Source organism: Lathamus discolor, chromosome 3 (genome assembly GCF_037157495.1).
Source record: "Lathamus discolor isolate bLatDis1 chromosome 3, bLatDis1.hap1, whole genome shotgun sequence".
NCBI lineage: Eukaryota > Metazoa > Chordata > Aves > Psittaciformes > Psittacidae > Lathamus > Lathamus discolor.
The window spans coordinates 129579699-129606731 of NC_088886.1; the positions used below are offsets into that span (position 1 = coordinate 129579699).

At 39.7% G+C, this 27033-nt stretch overlaps 1 protein-coding gene across 3 annotated transcripts in view; it reads left to right on the forward strand.

The window, feature by feature from the left end:
• SORBS1 (sorbin and SH3 domain containing 1) overlaps nt 1-27033 on the forward strand; it is a 171599-nt gene that overhangs the window by 13882 nt on the left and 130684 nt on the right. Inside the window, exons 1-2 of one of the 3 annotated variants that reach the window (XM_065671690.1) lie at nt 5864-5961; nt 6844-7037. The exons of 1 other annotated variant lie outside the window; for it this stretch is intronic. The gene's annotated coding sequence lies outside the window, so the exon portion shown is untranslated. Of the gene's footprint in view, nt 1-5863; nt 5962-6843; nt 7038-27033 lie in introns of those variants that run through there. One more of the 3 variants, XM_065671688.1, reaches the window with a different exon arrangement.

Genomic DNA, 27033 nt, shown 5'->3' on the forward strand with positions numbered 1-27033 from the left:
CAAAGCCCCCAAGGTTTTGAACACCTGAATAAATATTTGGGAGTAAAGTTGTTGTTTGCCAGAATGTAACAGCTTGCTCAGATAGAGGGCTGTAGGAGCTTCAAGTCTACAAGACATCTAAGGAAACCACAGAGTAAGACAAGTGATATTTTAAATAAAAGACCAAATGGCAAATAAAACTCCCAAACACCCTTCTCTCTCATTCTAAACAATTTTCAGGCTTCTGGGAGTTAAAAAAAAAAAGAGGGCACAGAACTGGAAAGGTCATCTTTTGTATATTTTACCCTAGAAGTCAATGTTATATAAATTGATAAGCAAGATATTATTTATGGTAGTAAATATTAACTATGTTGAACACATCGTTTCATATGAAAGTAGCCAGGTTGCCACTGTTTGCTGTAAGTGAAAGATCTGAGTTGCAGCATTTTTTCCCTCACCAGTTGTACAGATAGCTTTGCAATTCCTATGTCACTGAACATGGAGGAGTTTCAAAAACATCTTTTTTTGCTGCTGTTGGTGATTAGTAATTACTCTGGCTTCAGGGAATCATTTCATTTCTTTGTGCAGGAGAGTTTTGTTTTTAATTTTATCAGGTCCTATTCATGCCACTGTGTCTTGCTTTATAAAAGCTGACTTTGATAAAGGGTCAGCATTTATATCAGTATGTGACTTAGGGTGAGGGAGGTGCACAGGGCTGAGGGGGAAGGAAGGGCTGGGAAGGCTGCTGGGAGAATCTGTCAGACAATATAGAGCAGGGCTGTTCTCTGTTCCTCTGAACCACCTAGGTCACAAAGTCACACCCTGTCCTGCAATTCCAGACAGAAAGCAAACTAGACTCCTTCTCTCTTACTTAACTGTATGTATCTTGTTAATACTATGTATGTATGTCTTCTGGGAAATGTTTTTCAATTGCCTGAATGTAGCTAGCCAATTTAATTGATTTGATTCCCCAAGAAGCTTAAGAGAGGTATAAAAAAAAAAAAGAAAGTCTTTCTTTATTTCTGAAGCTAATTCATGTATCTGAAAGCATTTCCCATTAGATGTTTCTTGGGACTATGAAGTATTATACTAGAGCTTTGTGTTGGGCTGGTTTTGTGCTTGATTTGTATGTCTGTGTACTCAGTGCTCTGAAGGATAAACGTTAACTGTTTTAACTGTGTATTATAAGTCCTGTGCGGCTACTGGAGTAGCTATTGGAAAGTATGGGAAAGCGTCTCCCTGTTTAAGGATATATGCTTCTGGAGCAAGAATGTGTACCTGCTGTTCTTGCTGTGGAATTGCAAATCACCAGTGAAGCCACAGCTAACTCACATGTTTGTTTCCATAGTTGAGAAGGTTGCATGGCCTTAGTGCAGTAAGGTGCTCCTACTTTTCACAAGCTGTTGATTTACAAATGCCAAAGGGAATGTGCATCTCAGTGCTGGTCTGTGAGAGGTAGAACAGCCACAAGACAACATCAAGGATAATGCAGAATATAAGAGGAGAATCCTCAGTCTTTACAGTCTCAGCTCTTCCCCATATTGTTGATGCTTTCTTTTAGGAAATGGATGAGATGCTGATATTTTTTTCTGCCCTGGTTTACTTTAAATTCAGGTTTAAGTTCCAGGCAAGATTAGAAATAGAACTTTGATATGGATTTGAGCAAACTGCTGTCAGTAGAGCTGCCTTTGATTACTCCAGTGCAACTTTTCAGGTCTGTGGTTCTGATGAGCACTGACACTAAATTGCATAAGACAACCTCGCAAAGGTAATGCAAAAGGACAGCGATGCCTTCTCTGTGTGAAATTCATCATGCCAGCATGCCCCTCAGTAAAATCTCTATTGCTAAGAGGAAAGGAAAATATTTGAAAAGGAAAGCAGTGTTCTCAAGCAAGCCCTGCAGTGTGTACCACGTTGCTGGGATGATGTCAAGGCTGGTAACTAGAAAGTCTGCCCTTGCTTATGCCACACTGTCTTTCTAGGTACTGCAAGATAGGCAGGAATTCCAGGTCTCTCTTGTCAAGAAGCATAGGAATAGCAGAAGAGTACTGTGGGTTTAGTTCAGTTGGTCCTTCTTGGCCTTAAGGGACATCATCATTGTAAGTCTGGAATAATCATTAATGTCTATTTTCCATAAAGTGTTGTGGCTGTCCATTTTTCCGAGGGAAAATGTCTTCACTTGTTTTTAGCTCCTCCTTCAAGGAACTCAGTATTCTACATAGAAATTAAATTTTGTTCTTTTTTTTTTTTCTGAGCCAGCTCAGGGCAATGAAAGTCCTGTCCTTATACCTGGACAGAGTTCGCATTCTGGTCTTTGTCACTGATTTTCTAGTGCAAGTTCAGGTGAGGCTGCATGAGGCTCCTGTGAAAAGGCCTCAGTGGAGTATGGGGAGGCTCATTCGTAATTTCACCCCAGAAGCAGTGCTGCTGTAATTGTAATTGCAGTGTGTAATTAAGGTAGTATGGAGCTCTATTACTCCTATGTGCCATTTTGTTCATTGGAAATATATGATAGTATTTAAATTCTCAAGTGACATAATCCAATATAGTCACTGACACCTGCAACTGTGGCAGAAATGCCAATGTAATCATAACAACCTTTACACTTGGTTCACTAAACCTTACATCATTTCACTCTAACTTATCTTTCAAATCTAATCAGTCTGTAGTAGAATTTAAATTCAGCAGTTTGTTTATTAATTGTCATGGTTTCTGTCTGGAACACTGGACACTAATCTTTTTATTTCCCCTCCTGAGCAGCACGACGGTAAGCAGTAAAGAGCTCAGTGGCAGAAAGAGACTGTTGAATGATTGAGGAAAGCATCTACAAAAAATCTATGACTTTCCTATGTAGGTACCTCTGCAGCTGATCTCCCTCTTCACCTCAGTATCTCAGCAATGTGGGTGCCTTCAGAATTCCTTTTTGTCTTCTTCATCTTTTAGTAGTAAGGTCTGAACAGAATCCCTCATCTGAGCATCCTTTAAGGTTGTATTTATGTGGTGTTTTAAAATTGAAATAAGAATGGGATGTCTCAGGCTCGGATAGTCAGATTTAAATTGCTTTATTAGTTATTGATTTTTTTCAGGCATTTAAAATGATTTATTAAGTACTTTAGCTGATTAAATATGGTATATTTCTTCTTTCCAACCTCCCTCTTAACCTGCTTGGGAAAGGAAAAGTGAATTATTTTTGTGAGAGTACTGAGTGTGGGATTATTCTTCTCTGGAAAGCAACAGAAGAAATATTTAAAGCAAAGCATCAAAATGTGTTTTCCAAAAGCTATGAAATGAAGAAGTGAAATATAATAAAGATTCAAAATGTATTATTTATGAGGTTATCTAAAAGACAAAGCAAAACCTTATGATTAAAACAAAATTCTTGAGTCAAGATAGGCAGCTCTCCTGATTTCTGAATGTTTAGCTGTGGCCCTGGTTTCAAGGTGGTCATCTTCTAAATTCTGCAATTTGAAACCCAGAATTGCTCAAGCAACAAAAATCTTAATTCAGAGCTCATTGTAGTAACTCTTTTAAGTCTAATGAGCTGTAGTGCAAGTCCTAACAGCAGGTAGTGCTCTGAATGGCTGTTACAAGGTGCAAAAGTAATTCATTAAAGTTCTCCAGTAATGATAAAATGTATGTCAGTCCCAGGCTGGTCAGGACCCATGATTGCAATTTCTGTCTCCGAATGTTCTGCACGAAATTTGCCCTTTAAAGTATTATAGTTATGTTTTCTTGTCCGTGGTGGGAATCTTCTCGTGTATTTTCTGCTATTTTGAGGTTTTGTCTGAAGTAATATTTAGCAGTGATTTATTGCTGGTTTTTGCTCTTGTCCTTGCTAAACTCCTAGGAGTGGAGTTAGTCCTAAACACTTGTCTATCCTGTTTTTTCTCTTTTGTCACTTTCATTCTGATTTCTTTTTCAGCCAGGCTTTTCAGTCTCTTAGCCATTACTCTGATACATGTGTGATGCTGTTTGCTGATAAACAGATCGTGTTAACTATTTATACGCATGCAGGTACTGTGCTTTGGCAAAAAATGTCCACACGCTTCCTATCAGATGTTCTGGCGCACTGTGATATGTGTTGTAGGATATACTGTCATGTGCTTTACATACGTAGCAATCGAGAAAGTATGTGGTCTAATATTTTAGAGAAAGGAGCTCTGAATCAGCATCTGGTTCTGATACCAGCTCTGTCAGAGTCTAACTGCCATGTTGGGCAAATTCCTTCATTCCTCTACATGATGGTTCATGAACAGAAACTGCTGTGACACTCAGGTGATGCAGGCAGTAACAGTCATAGTGAGGGATTGCAGTTGCATGCCTTTGTTCTGCCTGAATAGCATCTCCCCACCTTGCCTGGGCTGCCTGGCACCCCCTGCTAGCCCATGCTCTTATTGATATCTGCCCACTGCTTTACACCTTCATTATTTCACGTGTGAAATGGGGAGGAATGCTAGTTATCCCACCAAATCCACCACTGCATGTGTAACATGAGTTGAAACATACTTTGATAAATGTTTTGGGTGTGCTGTGGAGTCTTCGTCTACGAGATGCTGGGCTAGGGCGCCAGGAGGAGGGATGTGTCTGGGTCCTGAAGAAGGGTGTCAGGTGAGGGGAACAGGCACTACTGAGGGCTCTGGTGGTTTTATAACACCTTCCATTTCTTAACTTTGGTCTTTCAGTTTGTATGTAAATCCACAATCTAGTTCTTCTAGCAGTTTCATTAGACTTTATTTTCAGGCATGCAGAAAAGCTTGTGAAGTAAAGCTGAAAGATGAAAGCATTTTTTACAGTCTGTCATTATGCTGTGTGTTGCTGATCAAACTTTTTCTCTCATTTCTCTCCTCTGCTCCCAGATAAGATGAGAATTAATGTACACAGTGCACCAGGAAGTTGTGAGAGTTAATGACTCATCCAGTAGTGCTCTAAACATTACAGTTCTTGAAAGGGGTTTTACCTCTAAATACAGATCCTGACTTTTTGATCCAAGCTGAAGGATGCAGGCAGGTGTTTCGAACAGCATCCTAAGTCATGCTCTCCAAGAGTTTTATGTGACTATTGTTACAGTTTATTGGAAAAGCAGTGGGAGGACTTCTGCCACCACTTAAGTTGCTTGGACAGTAGAAAGTTTGCACTGTTTTCAAATGAGTGGGGCCAAAATTCTGCCCATTTTGCTTGGGCCTGCTAATGTTTGGTAAAATAAAAATAGATTATGAAAGACTTTGTAGTAAAGGTTAAATTTGTAGGATTTGTTGCATTTGATACTTTTCCTTTTTAAGTAGAAATAATATGAAGATCTTAAGTCAGCACAGAATAAATCTCAGTTTTGTTGCACCAGTTGTATAAAACTAGGCTGCTCTGCTCTACATTTGCCTTTAAACTGTTTATATTACCTAAAATGTCATTCCAGAGGAGAGTTTGGCTTACGACTGCAGTGAAAGCCATTTTATTCCATGTATGGACCTAGTCTTCCAAAGCTATTTTAGTGAGGAGCTAGAAAATACTTTTTAGTGAGCCATAGTTTCATTTGTGTTTATGTGCCTAGGCCAGTTTAATGAGGGAGCTATGCTGTTCTACAATTCTTCTCTCCATTGTTTCAGGAAAAAGAGAGGAATTTTCAGATGCAGGCTGGGTTGTGTTTTTTTTTAAATGCTTTATTTAAAACCACATCTTGAAATCGCTGTGTTCTCAGTATAGCTACCAAGGAATTAAACCCTTCTGTGCCTAGAAGAGGCTCTGTTAAAAAAATTACATCCCTGGTTGGTGTTAATCAACATTGCCTTTAACAGAACCAAGCCATTTTTAAACCATTGCAGGCCCTGGTACCAGCTTTCACATCTCAGACTTCAGAAGCTCATTCATTTCTCTTGTTAGAACACAGTGATAGGTGGGTGAAGAAGATCCACTGGTTCAACAGCAGAATGAAAAATCTTGAAGCTTTTATCCTCGGGACTATGCTGTGGCAGTTCTGCGAAGCCCAGTGTAAGGATATAGTTATAGAACCATGCTGCTCTGGGAACGGTAGCTGTGAGTTTGCTCTCAGGGTAGCTTCCATTAGTGTGGATCCCCAGAGAGTGGTAAGGAAAGTATGTAATTTGACTGTATTTTTAATTTGGCATTATTCCATGCTAAAGAAATAATTTGGAGTCTTTTTATGTTTGAGACACCATTTGGTGCTTTTTCAGAATACTGCCTTGTAATTAATTAATATGATGTGATCTTTTAACAGAGAGGAAATGTTATAAAAGTGGTATATTTATATGTGATACTAGGAATAATTAGAAACAGTAGTCTTTTATGCCACTGAATATTCCTTTGAAAGTGGTAAACTTTTATCTTCCGCTGTAACTAGCAAAAAGTAGTTCTAATATGGCTGCCCAGTTTCCTCCATGTATAGTCTAGAAAGTTCTTTATTCCACTTCCAGGGGATGTATTTCTGGAATTAAAGGGCAAGTTGCACCTCTGACAAGGCATGCAGCCTTTGCGTTGACACTACCAACTGCTGTCATTCATTGTTATAATCTTTATACTTTAAGTGACCTGGAGCCAGGTTTTCAAAGGTATTTATTTGCTTAAGAGCCATTAGACTCTAAAAGGGATTTCAAAATTGCCTAAGTAAATTACATTCCTAATTCACACTGTAGATCTGATTAGGAGGCTTCAGGTATCTCTGCATGCCTAAATACCTTTGTATAGCTGTCTGCTAGGTACTAGGAACTAGCCTGAAAGCATCTGCGGAAGTGACAAAACAATAGTCAGAACACAATAGTTATTGATAGATAATAGATTTTTGAATTGGTAGTATTCAGATTACTGAAGAAGAGGTAAAGGGCTCTGAATTTCTTATTGATCTTTGTCTTTCAGAGTCCTTTGAGTCACCAGCTTGAGCGAGCCCTTGCTATAAGGCAGGACTGAAGTGGATGTGGGGGCGATAGTATGAATGTATAGCCTGTGCCGCTTCCAGCACCAGCTGGGCTACAGTCTGGAGCTGTTTCATGCTTCTTCTATTGATATGAATAAAAAACTTACAAAAGATGTTGGCAACTGATAAATCCATGGTAGGTACCTCATCAGCTTGAAACTCAGTGTTTCCTCAGAATACTGCCATTCCCTAGATTGATTTAATTCAGCTTTGGATTCTTGCAAAAGTAGGTTTGTCTTTCACACGTATGTTCAGTAGGCAGTCCTTTAGTGATTTGTTTCCAAAGAAATGTCTTGAAAATGTTTTCAACTTATCCTTTAAACTTAGTGCTTACCTTGATCTTTCTCTTAGCAGAGAAATGAGAAAACATTCAAAAGCTTAAGAAATTGTAGGACTGGGCCCTGTAAATCCTGAATAGGTCTTCAAAAATTCAGTTTTGCAGCAGTCTGATTTTTACATACTTGGAGTTGATATGATCACAATCAATTTTGTATGTCTCAGAGAACTGTTATTAAGTTTTTAACAGTCAATTGAGAAGGTTCTTACACAAGAGCAGTTTCTTCTCAAGCATGTGGCTAAATTCAGCTAAATTGTAAGCTGATCCAGCTCATCTGTCCTTGACTTTTCTGTTATACTCTCTTATATCAGAGTTAGAACTCATACAGATTATGTGGGTTGAGAATCTTATGACCTATCTGGGATATCGCTTTGGGCTATGGGCTATATTCAAATGCCACTGTTAGGTATGCAATGTAGACATGTCTACTGTGATCCACTGATGGTGCAAAGAGTCAGGCTTTTCTCAAATTTTAGGTGGTCTAAAGTGCGTATTGTGGTCTTGACTAAAATGGCACATTAATCACAACACCGAAGTTGGGCATGGGTAACATATAGTCTGAATAATGCCATTTGTCTCAAGGCTGCTGAAAAACTTTGAGGCTGATCTATCTCAGATTTGTGTATGACTATTCAACAAGGTTGTTGGAAGGTGAGCAGTGAATTCCAGGGGAAAAATTTTGAGTATTCTGCCTAGGTCTTAGATCTTTTAGCATCACACTGTGGCCATGTTTTTTCATTCTCTGTTAAGGCTTCTTTGAAAGAATTCTCTTTTAATTCATTCAAAAGAAAATGCAAAACTATTCCTCAGAAGCACTTTTGAGAAGTATCTTTATTTACTTTTACTTGTCAAATATTTGGGTTTCCTCTGTTACCCTTGGAAATTATTTCATTGTCAAATACCCCTGGAATTTACTGGATACTGAAGAGCACTGCTATCATTAAAAGAGGCAAAGGTAGAGAAGTCAGTAAAACCTTTACTAACATACATTAATGTCATGCTAGAGTAACATGCAGTAATAAAGGGTTGGTCTATATTCTCCAGAGCTGGACCATATTGTGAAGCTTTGTGTATTTTCTTCTTTCTCTGAGCTGATGGGCAGTCTTTTAATCTGAAGCAGCAGAGGTTTGTACTTCTAATTTAGTGTTCCAGTTTTGCTTTCTGTGTGAATGATGTCCCTAACACATTCTTGCACTGGGACAAAGGCAGACAATTGGTAGAAAAATACCAACAAAAAGTTGTTGGTTAGGCACAGTGATGTTGACAGAAGCACACCATGTCATAGAATTTAAGCCCCACATTCCAAAGAACTATTTTGTCTCAGAAACTAACTTTGAGAAGTCTGGACAAATCAGCCTGTTTCTTTTACTGGGAATTTCACAGGTGCTGAAAGGCTTAAGATTCTTAATACCAGCTGGGTTCCCAAATATCTTGGGCTTCTCTGAATATCCTGAGTAGAAAAAGTCAGTAACACTCTTCTGAGGATGTACCACATGGAGAGGACAAAACACATGTTTTTGGGCAATGCTTTGCAAAAGGCTGTAAATACAGCTGGGAAAATATTACTGTATTCATAGTTATAATGGCATACTGCTGTCATCTGAAAATGCTAGAACTCTGTAGTAAGATGTTCAATGGAAGGCCATTAATACACCTTTTAAAGTTTTCCACTGAAGGTTCTTGAATGCATTTGCCTCCGTAGTTTGCTACAATAGGCAGTTTTGGTTTGCGCTGGCCTGCATACCAAGTAGTTAGCTAATGCATATTTAATTGCCATTAATGCAGAGACTCTTGTTACATAGAAAAATATATTCTACAAGAAAAGCCTCAAACCCATCCTCACTGGAAATGGAAGTCTGAATATTTATTGTAAGTCTGCTTTTGGAAAGTTTGCTAGTTTAGTTTAATTGATTTTTTTTTTTTTTTTTAAAGGCTTGGTGTGGAAGTTCCACGTTTACTGGATTTTTATTGTGACTTATGTGGCAAAGTGGTGCTATATTATTGAGCTTATTTGATCCTTCCCCATCTAACATAATAGAAGGGGGATGCGTTGTCTGATTCCTAGGCTATAAGTCTCTGAGACAGTACATGTTATGTATTTGCACAGTTCTCTTAATACAATCAATGCATAACTCAGTCCAGCTTTCATTGCTGTTTAGATATGGGGAAGCAGAATCAAGTGTTAAAGGCTTAGAAATAAACATGAACAGAAATTAAGATTGTGAGTATCTGAAGCAAGTGCAGGTAGATGAAGGGTAAACAATCTCAAATAATTAGAAATATGGTGTGCATCTTTACTGCCTAAATCCTTAAATGAATGTCCTTCAAGATGGTATTTCTCTTCTGTATGCAACGAAAGGTTGTGTTGTGCTCGAACTAGTCTGGTTCACTGCTTAACAAGCATCAGGTTGCCTGTGAGTAGGTATTTTGAACGTCCTCACAATTCATAGTCCTCAAAAATAGGATATTCAATGCTCAGGCAAAGTGTTTTGGTAAATGACATTGCAGCTTGAGAACAGGGTAAGTCCTGTGTGTTTCTGCTGAGTGAGGTGATCTGTGCAGTGTAACAATCTTTCCATTTGATAGCATGCTTCAAGTGTCCTAAATATTGTGTTTATTTGTTTGGCAGGCATTATGGTTTCCTATTGAGAGCTCAAATGGTTCACTGACAGTAGCAATTCATCTGTAATAATCTACCTTGAACGGTTTTGTTGTTTGTTTTCTTTTCATTAAACATGAACTAGAATGATTTGTAGGGAAATCAGAATGAAAAGCCATTTAGATTTAACACACTTAAAGCAAAATAGCTTTTCACACATATTTCTTTGCAAAGTCTTTCTCTTTGTAGTGTTTTTCATAGCACTATTCTGAGAGATATGAATTCACTGACAGGAGACAGGGACTGTGAGATAAGATTCTAAAACCTGATCAGATACCTCAGTATGATCTGTGGGAAATGTGGGTATCATGGAAAAAACAGCTTTTAAAAAAGAACACCACAACCAAAAAACAGCCCTATTGTTGTGAAGATCTGTGGATATTATTCTTTGTGTAGTGCCAATAACAAGATCCAGACTCGGGAAGTGGTATTTAACTTTGTTTGTTATCTTAAAGTCCATGATCTCTGCAGAGAGAGTCAAGAGAGAAGAGGCTAATTTTTTCAGTAGCTTACAGACTTCTGCAAGACCTGTTTTCCCCAGGTCATTTAATTTAACTGCTCTTTGACTACTAAAAGCAAAATGATAAACTGTCTTTTACTGCAGCCTGGATGTCTACAAATGATGGTAAGGATGAAAGCCATGTTCTATCTCCTATTTCCATGTACCTACATTTGATGGATGTAGCACCTTATAGTTAGGAAGAAAAACTGAAGCTATGTTTTAACTGCTGTACCAAACAAAGATGAAGACCCATTAGCATCACTGGTCACTCTGTCAGCCTTTTTGCTAGGTCAGCCTAGTTTATATGCATTTTACATGGCATTTTGAAAGATTATAAGGTCAAATTCAGACCTGCTGGTAGAGCTATTCTTGCAAGTAACCGCCTCCTTCTTGGATCCGATTCCATGAATCTGAAGAGGCAGGAAAGTTTAATTAGGCAAAGTGTTATGTCATTCTGTTTTATTGTAAAGAGCACTACCTAGATGCATTTCAGGTTTCCACCATTAATTTGAGTCTCAGCCAAAGTTAACATTGCCAGAATTTCTTCTCTGTGGGATGTCAGGAACTGTTTCTAATGAACTAGCCAGTATACTGGTGCCTTTCTGCCCTCAGCACTCCATCATATTGCATCTCAGCAGTCTAGCAATATTTGGTTGCTTCCATTCTGCACTGCACTGAATGTCTGTTAAGAATTCTTAATACACAAATTAAGCGAAATAAGCTAAATGAGCACTAAGGAAAGCTGGCATCTTGGCTAGAGTAAATCTACCTGGTGCTGTGTTTGAGAAAGTTTCTGTGGGTTTCTCCTTCAATGTATATATAGATTAATTAAGCTAGTTCATACTTTTGTTGGTTATCTTTTATGTATCATTATTCCAGTTTCTCTGGAGCCACTCATTAAGTTTTGATCAGTAATTGTCAATGGGTAGTGTGTTATCTTATGACTTCCAGGCAGCAAATAACTTTTAATATGTAGCCTAGGAGGTTTTACTATATAGGCAGCTGTGCCACAACTGCAATTGAACAGGAGCCAGTATTTAAGTATATGTAGTAGTGCTGCTAAGACACAGTTAGGACCACAGACTCCATTTCTCAGGATGTGAAAAAAAAATTTAGCTCTTGCCACAGAAAGCTTACAGTCAACCAGACATTATACTGTGAACACATTTTGTCTGTGGCCAAATGAAAGTATCTTTGTTTATCTGCCTAACTGAAGGATCGTATAATGAAGTGTAAGTTTAGGAAAAAGCAGACAGCAATTTTCACTTAGCCTAAAACAATACTGTGTAATTCTTTCTTATGACATTGTTCAGCAGCTTCTCACACTCTTAAACTGTAGTAATGACTGCTGCTGAACCTTGGTTTATCTGGTTTTGGCTCAGACTGTTCTTCCAAGTCATTTATTCTCACTTTATTTGCATCCCAAATCCAAGTCTATCTACCTGTCAGCCATCAGCAACAAAATTATTCTTAATGCAAAATGTTGTATCAGTTCACAACTGATGTACTAACTCAGCAATAGAGACTGAATGTATTGTGGGTTTGAAAGGAAAAAAAGAAAAAAGACTAACCGCCCCAAAAGCCTCAAACAACTTTATTTGGAAGTCTTTCCTCCTCTTGTTATCTTGGTTCAATTTGCAGTATATTTTGAGAACTCATGTTACAAAGTGTGCAGAGCCACAGGATAGATAAAATTATGGGTTGAAATATGGTTGTGCTGTTAGAATCAGTTTTGCATGGCATTTTCCAGTGTCTCATTATGGGAAGAACATTTAATTCCAGTCATGCATCAGATCTGTTTGACTTATACATACCACAAGATATATGTAAGTAAAACAAAATGATTTCATGCATCAGGGCTCTGAGAACTTTCTGAGCAAACGTAACATTCCAGGTACTTGGTGCAACAGTATACACTGAAATAAATATTGTCAGGAGATACACGGGGGAGGAATTTTTTATACAATACATTCACACAGCAAACCACATTGACTTCAGTTGGTTTTCTGGAAAATCACCAAACCTCTGTGATGATTTAAATAAAGAGGAGAAATCTTTTGTCAGAACGGCATAATTGTAAGGTCCTAAGAGGTCAGGAAAAGCATATAAATGCTTGTTTAATGTGTTTTGTTGTACAGTGCAGTAACTTTTTCATTGTCATTAAAATTTGGTTATATCTGTCTAGAATAATACCAAACGAGTTTCCATAGGGAATATATTGTCCTGACATCGAGGAAGCTTGTTTGGAGGGTTTTGCATGTTTTCTTCTTTTTTTTTATTAACTGGCATGGCTGAGTCTGTTGTGGTTTACATCCTGTGAAAGAGCTGAAGCCTTTTTATTTGAAATATTGAGCGGTAAATACCTCTTTCACTCAGATTGTTCTACGGCAAAACACAAGAAGATTCTAACTCTGATGGGCCCCTGCCAAGCAAGACAAAAAATAGCAGATTAAAACCTCAACATCCTTTCCCCCTGATTTTACCCCAATTTGGGTAAACACCAAGTATCATGCATTACAGCGAACATTCTCAAGTAGTGCATGAAACCAAGAAATATTCTGATCATCAGAGCTTTTGGTGTTAAACCTATAAATACTGTGTGAAACTCAGATAATGTTGATGCACATTCAGGCACATTACAGTTTGGTTCTAGTGACTACAAGGTGTTGGAAGCATTCCAGTGCAGTATTTTTAGCAAGTCACAAATTCTCTGAAATTGAAATATGCTTCAGAGATAGCTTGATTTTGACAAAATGCTGACAGGATCCTAACTGCCAAACACGTTTCCTGTCTGGGTGCATGTCTGGTTCATTGGTTGTCCATTTGCTGAGATACCTTGTCCCAGAGTCAGTAGCCTGGGGACATACTGACTGAACTGCCTCTGAGCTGTAGGTTCCAGGCTGCCAGGATCCACATCTTGCCCTGGACAAGTGCTCTGCACCCTTTTGCAAAGAATGGACAAAGATTTGATGCTCCTTCATTATCATGGAATAGTTAAGGTTGGAAAGGAACCTTAAGGTCATCTAGTTCCAACCCCTCTGGCATGGGCAGGGACTTCTCACCCTAGACCATGTCTCTCAAGGCTCTGTCCAGCTGGCCTTGAACACTGCCATGGATGGAGCATTTACCACTTCTTTGGGCAACCTGTTCCAGTGCCTCACCACCCCCACAGTAAAGAACTTTTTTGCTTATATCTAACCTGAACATCCCCTGTTTTAGTTTAAACCCATTATCCCTTGTCATATCGCTATAGTCCCTGATGAAGTGTCCCTCTCCAGCATCCTTGAAGTCCCCCTTCAGATATTGGAAAACATAATTCAGAATGGAAAAATTCCCCACAGTTAAGAATTATCTTCTTGTGCACTGTTCTAGAGTATACATCATGTTGACAAGTAGAATGGACAACTTAAGTTGTTCTGCTGATGTAGATTTAAATTGCTATCACTTTGCAGAATCATGTTTTATATTGCTGCAGGGTAGAAGGTGAATGCTAGCCTTCCATTTTAGATGGCGGGTGGTGCTAGGAGGTTAAATGACTTATCTAAGTTATTCAGAAAGCTTTCTTCTGAAGAAGCTGCACTTACATCTTCAGCCTTCACCACAGGGTCACCCAGCTTTCCTTTGTTAAACCTTTCAAACCTTTCATGGTCTTGCTGCCAATAGTCTCTGTATTTGATGGTCTCTTCATGTGGCTCTTCAAGTGGAACCACCTTCTTTACACTTGAAGGCTGGCTTCAGGTATCCACGTGGGTGTGATGATATGGTTTTGGCTGATGGTATGAACTGTAACTAAATTAGAAGCTCTGTTCCTGTGTTCTTCAGCTTTAAAAATAGGAATCGTGTTATATGCCTTCGTTCAGGCACAGAATGCTCAAGCAGCACATGTTAATGCAGTTGGGAAGGACTTCTCTTTTCTTAGCTTTTAAACTAAAAAGTGGTAAGTTTAAATCGCCTCTTCCTTTATTGTTGTGTTTTTTATTTAGCTTTAACATAGCATGGCAAAACCAGGAAGCATTCACAGAAGTTGCCAGCCTTAGCTACAGTAGCGTTTCCCTTCCCTAAGCTGCACCAGTGCTCACAGCGATGATAGCTACTGGTATTTTAATTGGTGCCTAGTGTCCTCTCACTGTCAGCATGCCTGGATTATTTGGTAGACGTACTTGGTGGCCGTGGGCCGCTAGGGTTAATACAAATTCAGGCACAGCTGGTCTGGGTCAAATCCCTGCATGCTTTAGTTTGTGAAAAATTCTGATGGCCTCCAGTATGTGGTAGAAAGGATATATCAGTTAAATAGTTACATAGAAGATAGTTACCTTTCATTATCATGGACTAATTAGGGTTGTCCAAACTTCCGGCGGGAATATGTAGTAATACCCTGTAGTTACAAAAGATTGAAACCAGGCAGGAATTATTAGACTGTGGAGGAGAAAATGTACTTGTTTCTGCTTCTCTGTCTTTTAGCTCCTTCTTATATCTTAATGAAATGTAACCTGGATAAAAAAGCTGGGAAAAAGATGAACAAACAGTCTGTTCTTTGGAGCCTGTGCGCTCAGGCCCTAAAGGAGGCTAGAAGTGTTTTCTTTCTCACTGTGGAAGTGTGATTGCATGTCAGCCTTGCTTTTGAAAATTTAGAGGGTTTTTTTTTTCCTTCTCTTCTTCATTTTTGTTTTACTTCTCACTTGCACTGCTGAGGCTGATGCTATTTTGCCTGCATTGCTAGAGTGAAAACAGGCTCTGCATTCATGAGCTTCTAATCGGAAGTGATGACAAGCCCTTGAACAGAGCACTGTTGCCCTTGTCCTCATGAAATATTTTATCCTTTCTGATACTGTTGGACATGTAACTGTTATAAAGGGCAGTTTCTGCCACTGGATATGTGTAGAAGTTGATCCCTGTTATCTTTGTGCAGGAACGCCTCGCAGTGACATCTGTGGCTGTGCTGAACATGATTTCCTCCATTTCATGGGAATAAGATGATGCTTGTGCATTATTAAAAGGGACTAACAAGCTTCCTGGGGAGAGACTGTGAAGTGCAGTGTATAACAGTATTTATGTAATTAACTCCTTGGGACTTTAATTAAAAATACTGCTATTTTGCAACCATAATTTTCATTTTCTGGCAGCCTCAGAGTAACAAGGAAACTGTAAATTGCAGAGTCCCTAAGCTGTTGTCTCTGATGGGAAAGGTGGACAATTTTGCTGTCTTGAAGTGGTGATTAGCTGGGATCTAATTGTGATATTAGAATATAAGCACAAGCATTTGGTGTAATGTCATCAAAATGTCATTCCAAGGATGAGGTGTAGTAAGAAACTTAACTCCCCCTTCCTCCCCCGCCCCCCCTCCCCTGCCCCCCTTGAAGTTTTTATTTGAGAAGAGATGAAGGAGATTCAGAAAACATGCAGCAAGAGGTGAAACAAAGCATGTGTGTCACCTCTAACTTCCCACTACATTCCTCCCATGTGGAGTTAGCTCAGATACCAGATCAGGTGCTAGGCACTCTGAATGGACTAACTTCTTGAGCTGTCACTCTGCTTCTCAGCCTGGCCTGCTGGCTTTCCCTGAGCTGTCTGTGGTTGTGGCTACACTGCTCTCCAGCCATACCTGAGCTAGCTTTGATCGTCGGAAATGTAACCTGCAGGAACGATGTACATGCTGATGGAGTTGTAGCCCCTTCTGAATGCCCCATCCCTTTGTGTGGGACATGATTTGTCCTTTCCATAATAGGGTTGAGCTGAATATCATGCCCTTGACCTGACTTGGTTTAGCACTATTGTAAAAAAAAATGAATAAAGCTCCATCTGTCATCCAAATTCAATCCCTCTGAAAGTGTAAGTTTCTGTGATGCCCAAAGACTAGCAAAATTATCTTTATTCTGTAGCTTGTCTCTGGTCCCCAGCCACCTCCAGGGATGCCAGCCTTATGAAGTTCAACCACGACAACTGCAAGGTCCTACACCTGGGTCGGAGCAATCCCAGGCACAGCTACAGATTGGGCAAAGAAGAGATTCAGAGTGGCCCTGCAGAGAAGGACTTGGGGGTGCTGGTTGATGAGAAAATGAACATGAGCCGGCAGTGTGCGCTCGCAGCCCAGAAAGCCAGCTGTATCCTGGGCTGCATCAAAAGGAGCGTGACCAGCAGGTCGAAAGAGGTGATCCTACCCCTCTACTCTGCTCTTGTGAGACCTCACCTGGAGTATTGTGTGCAGTTCTGGTGTCCTCAACATAAAAAGGACATGGAACTGTTGGAAGAAGTCCAGAGGAGGGCCACGAGGATGATCAGGGGACTGGAGCACCTCCCGTATGAAGACAGGCTGAGGAAGTTGGGGCTGTTCAGCCTGGAGAAGAGAAGGCTGCATGGAGACCTCATAGCAGCCTTCCAGTACCTGAAGGGGGCCTATAGGGATGCTGGGGAGGGACTCTTCGTCAGGGACTGTAGTGACAGGACAAGGGGTAACGGGTTAAAATTTAAACAGGGGAAGTTTAGATTGGATATAAGGAGGAAATTCTTTCCTGTTAGGGTGGTGAGGCACTGGAATCGGTTGCCCAGGGAGGTTGTGAGTGCTCCATCCCTGGTGGTGTTCAAGGCCAGGTTGGATGAAGCCTTGTGTGGGATGGTTTAGTGTGAGGTGTCCCTGCCCATGGCAGGTGGTTGGAACTAGATGATCTTGAGGTCCTTTCCAACCCTAACTATTCTATGATTCTATGACCTGAACACAGTGTGTCTGCCTGCTGTGCTGTTTTCATGACAGTAGGGTTTATGTGTAGGCAAAGTAACGCAAGCTGCAATGGTCTGCTTGATAGTAGATAAGAGACTGTTTGCAGTTGTTTCGTAGGAAAGTCCTGGCATTTGGCTTCATTACAGAAGAAAGTAAGTTGAGGAGAAGAGCTAGTTGTTGGTGAAGCACAGAATTAAGTAAGGGCTCTCTGGAAATCTGATGCTAAATTGCTGTCAGGTAGAATGTAAATTGTGGAGGTTTGTTTCAGTGGAGGATGGTAAAAAGTCCTAAGCAGACTTGTCCAGGGAATCTTAACAGGTCTTACGTTATGCCTTGTGTGCAGTGTTTATCTCATACATTTTTCAAATGTTCTGTGCAATTCAGTCCAGGATGGTTTTTCCTTCAGACCAAATATTCAGGGGGATGATGCACCATATGGTGACAATGGGCAGCCTACATTCTTTTGGTCCCAAGAGGATTTATGAGAGAGTTTCTCAAGTGAATGATTTGCTGTCTCTTGCCCTGTTCATTCTCCAACACAGTTGAAATATTCTAGTGACTGCAAAGCTAATGCAATCCAGTGTCTCTGGATGGAGACAGCAACATTTCTGGCAATGTAGTTTTGAAGCATTATTGTCCTTTTCATTTCCAGCATTTTGGGATATGCTTTTAGCAGAAATCATGACTTCAGAAGCCGCTGCTGGAAATTAGTCCATCCAGACACACTGGACAGATTAATATTGCTCTTCATGCCATGCCATGCTATCCCCTGTGAAGGTGAAGCAGCTTCCTGTCTGTACATAAACGAAAAGCATGTCATCTTCTGGTTATTATCTGTATTGCCTTAATCAGACCACTGAGGTTCTTTTATTTATTAAACTGTTTCATAGTCTGTGACTATTGCCATATGTCAGAAGGTTTAGGAACAAGTTTCAGTATGGCATTTTACATCTGAAACTTTCAAATATTCTTCTATAGAGAAAAAAATATTTGGCTTATTTCTTTATGTTTTTGTAGTCTTTTCTTCCCAAATCTCTTGCTCATACAACTATAAGCTTTCAAGCTGAATATCCCCATGTTGTGAATATAAGGACCCTGACTATCCTGGCATATAATTCATAAGATTTGTTGAAGTGAAAAATAATTGACTCTACACTGAGGTGGACAAAGAAAGATGTCCGTTCATGGCAATGTCACTGGCTTCAAAGCTACTCTTACTGCACTTGTTGAAGATCTGGTCTTTCGAGCCTATATATACACTCCAGTTAATGATGTTAATATAATAATAAGTTATCTTAGTTGCTTCTAAAAATGTTCTCTTAGTTTTCCAGATGGTACCTTGGATATGATGGGAACTTGCCCAGTCAATTTTGCCTTCCATGGGCTGATAACAATCTGCTTACAAAAGGTTTAAAATCCTCTCTTCCTATATTCATATTCTGCTTTGGTCTTGTTTATTCATAACTGAATGCCTTTGATTATTTCAGCTGTCATGTGCTCAGTATCTGATGCTTTGCATAGTAAAACTGGAATAAACTGCCTTTGCTATAAGATGTTCAGTGTATACATAAGACAATGACCATTTAGCTGTCTCATTTCCTTAGCAATACTTTAAAGATTAATCATAGAGAATGGTGTTAGCCAAGAAAAAGACAGTTGAAATAGATCAGAAATAAAGTATTTTTCTTCATGCTGTTTTGCTTGAATTCAGTATTTTGATAACTTGGTGCAGAATTTGCAACCACCACAGTGGCTTGTTTGTGTGCCTGAAATTTGGATGAGCAGTGGTAAAACAATTCTTAAATATGCAAGGCTAAAGTTGCTGAGCCCGTTTCTCGCTCTTTGATGAGACTGCAGTAAGCAGTCAAATACTTAATACCGGTGGCAGAAGTGGATATGTTTCCCTTGGGGGCTGGAAGGGTGTCCACTCATTAGATAAACCCCAGGCAGAGGCACATGAGTCACTGCAGTATAGGCTTCCAAGCAGTTAAAGCAGTAGCTTCCTTCATGTCGGGGAGATTGCTGTGGGGGTAAGCATGTGAGAAAGAGCTCCTGTTTTTTTCAGTTTAGCAGCATAGGAGAGAGAGGAAAAGCTTTAAAACATCTAGGGGAAGTGTTTTGTTTTCAAGTACTCGCAGGTACAAATGTATTCTTAAAAATCTTTCCTATTGGAGTTTGGTTTTTTAACTGTTTTTAAAGTCATATTGCCAGTTTTATGGGAATAATTTTGACACCTGATTTTTTTATTAAAAATCAAGGAGTGACCTTAATGCCAACACAATATTGCCTGTGTAGAAAACCGAGCAAACAAAACAAAACCAACACCACACCCAAAGAACAACAAACAAAACAAAAAAAACTCACTGAAAACCAAACACCTCTACCCAAACCAATCTTCCCCACCAGCCTTATTGCTTATATCAAAAGGAAATTATATGATTTCTCTTCCTTCAGAGGCATAGACACTGTTGCGGGGCTCCTCTTAATGAGTCATGATTCATTTTTGCAGGTGATTGACTAATTCCACCGTAGGCATGAGAGTAAGGAATGTTTTGTGCTCTCTTTTTCTCTGAAATAATATATTGGGGTAGTTTTTGTTTTGCTTTCTTTTGTGTTGTTTTTCTGACCGGCAATCAATCGGTCTTACCTGAGTAGCTCCAAGTGGATGAATCATGGCATCAGCTAAACTTGAGGATGATGGTTTAGACTTTATAAATAAAGTTTGTTTAATTGCTTAGTAATGCAGCAAGGACAGACTGGGGAAATTTTGATCTTACCTGGTGTGGATTTGACTCTGTTTTCAGGAGAGACAGCATGTCTCATGCATGCTGGCTGCTTATAGTCTTTAAATGCTTATAATGTGTTTAAACCCTGAGTGGAAGAGATGCCTGGAAGGACTTTCTGAAGCTCAGTAAGGCCTGGATTGCTCGTTTTTTCCTTTAGACTAATCCTTAGCAAAGGATCCTTACCTAGTCACTACATAGGGGAACAGACCTTTGCCAGGCCATGTTTTTCAACAGTTATGCTATGTCTGAGTAAATAGGCTCTTTGAGCAAGTAGCAGATTTGACAACTGAAATAGTGTTTTTCATGCTTTCAGGCTTAAGCACAAACTGAAGCCCTCAAACTTGTATCTGAGAAGATGTCAGCAGTCTTGTTTCCTAAATGAATGGAGTTTGTGTTCTGTGCTGTTGTACCTTTTCAAGTATCCTCTATACCTTCTTGGTTTCAAATACATTTGTAGTCACTTTCTCAGACCTTCTTCTTATTGCTTAGTCTTTTATACATCAGCGTGAAGAGAATATTAAATTGTGCCATTCTGAAATGGTGTCGTTTTCATCTTTGATTACATAAGCTCTCTGTACATGATTATTCAGTTGTTTGTATTGTGTTAGAGTCTAAACTTGCCTCAGTCATGAGTCAGGGTCTCCTAGGATTTTCAGAAATGCAAAAGAAAAAGACTGTATTGCTCTGGACTGAACTGCACAGAAGCTGTATTGCAGCTGGAGATGGGGAGGCCATATGCAGGGTGACACAAAAGATTTCATTTGGCTGGGGCTGCTGCAAGCTGTCACAGGTATTCTTCTTTCATTAACAATAGCTCCCTTAAAATATAAATGACTGCATTTATTGCATCAGCTCTTTTTCCTTCTTTGGAATACCCCAGCTAAAGTTACATCACACATAACAAATGTTCTTTCTCCCTTGAGTATTAGTTTAATTACTGATGTAGATGGGTAAAGGATCTATCGTGTCTGAGATCTTAATTTTACCATGCTTTAATTAAGAGGTCAAGTGTGAAAGGCGACAGAATACCTCCCACTTAAAGATGCTGAATAGAATGGTGGGGGATAGAAGGCACTGATATGATGAGTTTTTTCCTATCTGTAGGAGTATTGACTTTCCTTCTGCATCTCATTACAATGAGGTTGGCTTCTGGAAAAACATGCCAACTTTTATTCTCTCATTGTGTTTTTTAACAATAAAGGCTTTTTCCATCCAGAGTCTTTGAAGCACAAAACTAGCATGTCTCTGTTTTCAAAGGTGGTGGTCACTTCTAGGTACCACTGATTTCCATTAGAAATGTCAGGACCGCATCCTCTTACCCAATGTGTTTGAAGAATGGGGCTATGACTACCTTTGTGCTCTGGCACAAGGGAGGATGTAGGGCATGTGCTCACCAGAAGACAACAGGTGCTGCCATCTTTGAACACTCAATTGTTTCCTCCTTATGTCTCATTGTGAATGTGGGCAGATTCCTTTCAGTGTTTAATTTGAAAGTCTCGTTTCTAGCTCACTCAGAAAACAAGGAAATGGACTTGGAAAACTTTTGTGGAAAAATGGGCAGGCAGAAGGAAGGAGTGTCTCATACCAAGATTAGAGAAGACTAGACAGTATGAATGCCTTGCAATAGGGTGGCCAGGACATACCCAACTGAGCTTGTTGCATTTATCCTGGCATCTGGAGCAGCGATGCCATAGATAAGAGCAGGTATTCACTGCCATTGTTTGAAAGTGTTCTTGAGATTCACCTGTTGCACTTTAACAAAGAGTAAGTGACCAAATAAAGCAGTACTATTGCTCTCCAAACTGCTGTGAAGGGGTACAGTTGATGATTTTTATTAATGTCTTTTTCATCACTTACTGTCTATGTGAATTGCTGATTCATTAAGATATTTTTGTGATGTGTGATACAGAAAGTTTCTTTCCATAAACTTTTCTCCTTTTTCTTGTATTTCCTGTTGCTGTTTTCTCTTTTCTGTAGTGGTCACTTCTCTGGCTTTTAAAGGATAGTAGCAGTTCAGCTGTGCTGCTGCATTACTGGTATAATACTGGAAAAACACAGAGTTAAATATTAACGTGCTACTGAATGTTCCCACTGAAAAAATCAGGAGCACTTCCAAGCAGTGAAAGCAGACTTTCCTTTCCTGTAGTTTAGTTTTGCTTCGTAACTTTTAAAACTGTAACTTCCTTGGTCATTTTAACGTGGTTAGAAGTTTGAAATTGGGAGCCCTTTCTGGTGCCCAGACTGCTTCTCTTTCCAGATTATAGACTGAGGGGAAAAATCTCATGTGGTGAATTAGTGCTGAAACATATAATAAGATTTTTCAAGGTAAGAGATTGATTTTTAGTTTTTTTTCTTCCCTCTGTACTTTGTCTTGGAAATGGAAATTTCATTGCTTGCTTTTATGGTCAGAAAAACAATGTTAATAAATGTTGTGATTTGATGTTGATGCTATAGAAACCCCTTAATCAGAATTGGGGTTCCTCTTGAGTTATGAAGACACGTAGTTGTCCCTGTGTAGCTGTCCAGCTGTGTATTAGCTGAGGACCTAGTCAGCTGAGGCCTCAAATGCGGCATTTTCTTCTGCTGACTTGTAATGCCACCCCTAGTCTCTGCTGAGATAAAAGGGGCACAAAGGAAATGGTTTTGATGAAGAGGAGTCTTTCCCACTTAACAGTTTGATGTATTCTGAAGACATGTTTATTCTGTCTTGCTAGTTGTCTCAGGTGTTGAAACTTCTGCCTCAGTGTACTGGGAATCCCTGCTCAAGGTGTTAAAGCTCTAATCTTCGTGGAGCAGCTCAGGTATCAGGTATAGTGAAGCAGGAGCAATAAAGCCTATTGACCCTGAACTGGAAGGGCTAGATTAGTTAATGTAATGTTTGTGGGGTGGTACTGCTGATGCTTCTCTATATATGTAAAAACCATGCATAAGAATATGGACTTAATCTGTCAGAAATAAAGTGATGGGGTTTATTTTAATTCCCATTTACTTGCATTTGTGCAGTAGCATCCCAAAGCAAGAGAGATCTTGGCATTTGCATGAGGCATGTGCTTCTGCCCTCAAACAGACAGTAAGATAAGTCAATAAAAACAAGCCATGCAAGGCATGAATTGCTTAGAGGTGGAAGAGACCTATTAGGCTATCTAGCCCTCCTGCATGCCAGTGAAGAATTGCTTCGACTGGATTTACTTTAGAGGACTGATGAATAGCTGAGTAAAACACAGGATCACATTTTCTGTATGATATGGTGGAAGGCTATCTGTATTTCAGTTTTCACCTGCACGTCTAGCTTTGAACCTCATAATTAGCAATATCCCAGAGAAATTTTTTCCAGGCTTTTTTTTTTAAAGTGTAACAATTGTTTAAACAGAAACTGTTCTGATTGTGCAGCTGTGCAGTTTTTCTTTGTGGGGTGATTTTGATCTCATCAAAGGAAAGCAAGAAGAAAAGGCAAAAATCTGTGAGTATGACTGTCTGTGAGACTCTGTGTGTGTTTGACAGAGCTAGATGTGTGTCCATGTTCTATCAACTGTGAGAATAAAATGGCTACTCTGCTTGATTGTAGGGAGGGAATCTTATAAAGGCAACACATTGCAAAGAGAACGAAAGCCGTGCTGCATTACGGCTGTGTATGACACACTCTTAATGCTAAAGCAAACTACCATTTCCTATTAGTGTCTTACATGTCCATGAAACAGAGGTTGTGATGCAAAGTGATTTAGCTCACTGGGAGCTGATGCATCTAATTCTGGCATGTAAATAAGAGGTCTCTGGTTGAAAAGACAGAAAAACTTATTGGTGCTGGTCTTTTAAGCAGCTTCATCTGGTGACTGGACAGGGAATTGCAGGCACATTTGTCTCATTGCATCAATTTCTTGCAGTATTCCCTTTTATCTGTTATTGTTTCCTTACCAGCATTTGTGTTTGAACAGAAAAAGAACACTGTGGTAAATTATGTGCATGCCCCACTTCTTTCCAGGCCTGACATGTTTATATATACAAAGAATTATGGAGGAATTAAGAAGAGGACCAAAGAAGCTCAGAAATTCTTTGGTAAAGCTTGTCAGATTTTTAATTAATGGGCATATAGCAAAGGGAATGAAATCTGTTGCTCAATACCATAATAGGCAGTGCAGTGCTTCTGCCTCTCTCTGTCATCCTTAACAGACGGATTTATTTTTGGTAATGAGACATTTATCTCCTTTGCATCTATTAAAAGCCAGTTCCAGTGTCAAAAATCAGTTGGTAATAACATGAAGAAGTCTAATCGAGAAATGTGTTTCTTTTGGATGCCTGTCACAGCTCCATCAAATCCTGGGGATCTGTTTGTACTTTATTTTGGGGTATTTTTGCCTTGCTGCAGCTTGCATTTTCAGATGACTTAGGGGTTTTTCTTATAGCACCAAATAATAGTGTGAATAATACTGTTGGTGTAAATGATTGTTTTTCAACAGTTTTCTCTGTGTGGACCCTTTAGGCCTATTTGTTAGCCGCAGATCCCTGCCTACCTTACTTCAGCCTATCGAAAGCAGACTTGCTTTTCTTCATGGGCATCCTTGAAGCAGTCCACAGAAAACTATGCTTAAGTGACAGCCTGGCTGAACTCACCTGGTGCTGTAGAGGAGGAGTCCACATAGAAGTAATTGTGGTAAAAGAATGCCATTAATCAAAAAAAATATGTGCTCTGCATGTATTTCTGGTCCTGATGCAATTCAGTTAGGAAAGTATTTTCATGCCTGTGGATTGAGTAATTAACGTCATACTCAAGCAGGTCAGCAAGCAGACAACATTACTTAATCTGTCCATAGAAAAGCTTGTGTGAACTCTAGATGAATGCAATGGGGGTTTTGTAGGCATTTGTTTTAAATCCTGTGGGATTGATTAGATGCCTTTTAGTAAATTCCCAAACTGTTCTATAGAGTTCTGCAGGTGGAATGTAATTTTCCTAGTGAGATCTGAAGTGCCTGACAACTGGTGAAAAAACAACTGCCTTCTTTTAGGTTTGTAAAATAAGATTTCTTTAAAGAAGCTGTCTGGTGCCTCTGTGCCACCTCCATTTTGTTAGCTTTGAAAGAGGGGAAATGATCAGGATATCAGAAAGACTTACTGATGTAAAGTGACCCAGAAGCTCATTCCAGGAGGTTTATTTTCAGAAAGTGTTGAGTATTTATACTTTGACAAACCTGTAAAGTATTTATGATTCACACCAGACGCTCCTTTCAGTTTTCATCGATACCTACCTCATAAAGGTGATGCAAGACTAAATAGGTTGATGCAAGGAATGTTTTGACTTTTTAGCTGATAAAGTGCTAATTATAAGAATCATAACCCATCTAGTAACAAAACCACAGATAACAAACATTGAAAGATTCCACAGGAGTTATGTCAGCCAGCTCCATGGATGAAACATCTTTTCCATAGAAGAAATTGCATCATATATGGAAAGGATTCTCTTCTGTACTGTACAAATTCTGCAGTTGTCCTTACCTACCCATTTCCTTTCACTCTTCCATTCTTTCATGGACGTTATTCTCGTCATTTGGGTTCTGCTGCAGTCCCTTTGTATATGTACTGTAAACAATGCTACCCTTTCTTTCCCCTATCCTCCTACACATGCTTTTGAACAACTCCATTTGCTAGGATTACAGTTCTTATAAGGCTAGAGGTGGGGGAATAAAATGTCGCTTAATCGTCAGCTTCCTTTTGTAATCTTTGCATTACTTAAGTCATTTTTTCCAAAGGCATGTTTGTTTTAAGGCCTTTGACAGCAGCACTGCTGCTGCTGGGTTTGATGTTTTTGTTCTTGCTGTCCTTGATGCTCTTCCTGGCTTTTTGTTTAAAAAGGCATGGAAAGTCAATGACTAAGTTGGAGAAAATCATTTCATTGCATGCTGTGAGCTAAACCTTCGGTACCTTGCACAGGGACTACTATAATTTGTGAAGAAAAGGGACAGGTACTCTAAAATGGCAGAGGCAGTGGTGCTGTTCTGTTCCCTCTGCTTCCTCCTTTCTGCCCTGTATTCAGGTGGATGCTGCCTTTGTGATGCATCATGTACGCTGCAGAACTGGGCATGTTCCTCCTTCACAGGAGGTGTGTGGAAAATGACAGCCTTCACGTTATTTCAAGTGGCACAGCAGCCATCCTTTGATGTGCCAGACTTTTTTGCAGGCAAGAACTGACACTGTATTAGTACCGTGGGTACTATTTATGGGTAGAAGGATGGATATATGTGCTATTTGTTTTCTAATAAACATGTGCTTCTGTATAGTGTGAGCACTGTTTTTTTAAGCATGAATGCTGTTTGTCAGCCTGCTTGAGCTACAGTGTTCAGCTACAGAAAGTTTTAGTGCTTCTTCAGGAATCTTACCATAGATTTTCCCTGGAAAGGTTAAAAAGTGTAGTCATTCCATAATCTATGTAAAACCTTGAGTATGAAATGCCTTCACAGTGCTAAAAGTAGTACAGGATAGTACCAAGTTCTCTGAGCCCACTGGGCCTATTTCAAAAGGCAGGAACTCATTTTGGAAGGAAGTTTCAGTGCGTCTTAACACTTTGCCTGAGATACTCAGGAGTGAGTTGTTTAATAATAATGCTGCAGCTGAATGATTCCTCTTGATCAAGAGGCCTGAACATGCAGCCATGGTAAAGAGTGAGTTTTGAACAGCCTGCCCTGATCTCTGCTTCCCAGCAGCCTGGCTGATCCCCACATTGCCTTGGGCACCCTGTGGGAATGGACACCGCTGAAGTCCTGCCTCTGCATCGCTGAGCCATGTGCTTTGGGAAAGGAGAGGACAAATGGCAGGAAGATGTGTCATTCACCTGAAAATACAATGTGGTTAGAGAGGAACTGACATTCAGCAGTTGCCCCTCTGTGCAGTAAACTCAGGACAATATTTACTCCATCAAAGAACAGTGAAATGTTCTTAACCTTTCTGTCACAGAACAGCTCATATTAGGGCACAGAACATCTCTGTGTAAGCTTATTCCTGGGTTTTACATACAGGAGGCTGTCCAGATTTGTTGGGTACGTTCTCTTTGCCTGCTCTTCAATTTGTTTCAGCTTAAATGCTTGAATGCTTAACAGCTGTGGCAGAAGTTTGCTTGGAGGTTGAACAGAGCACAAGTGAAAAGC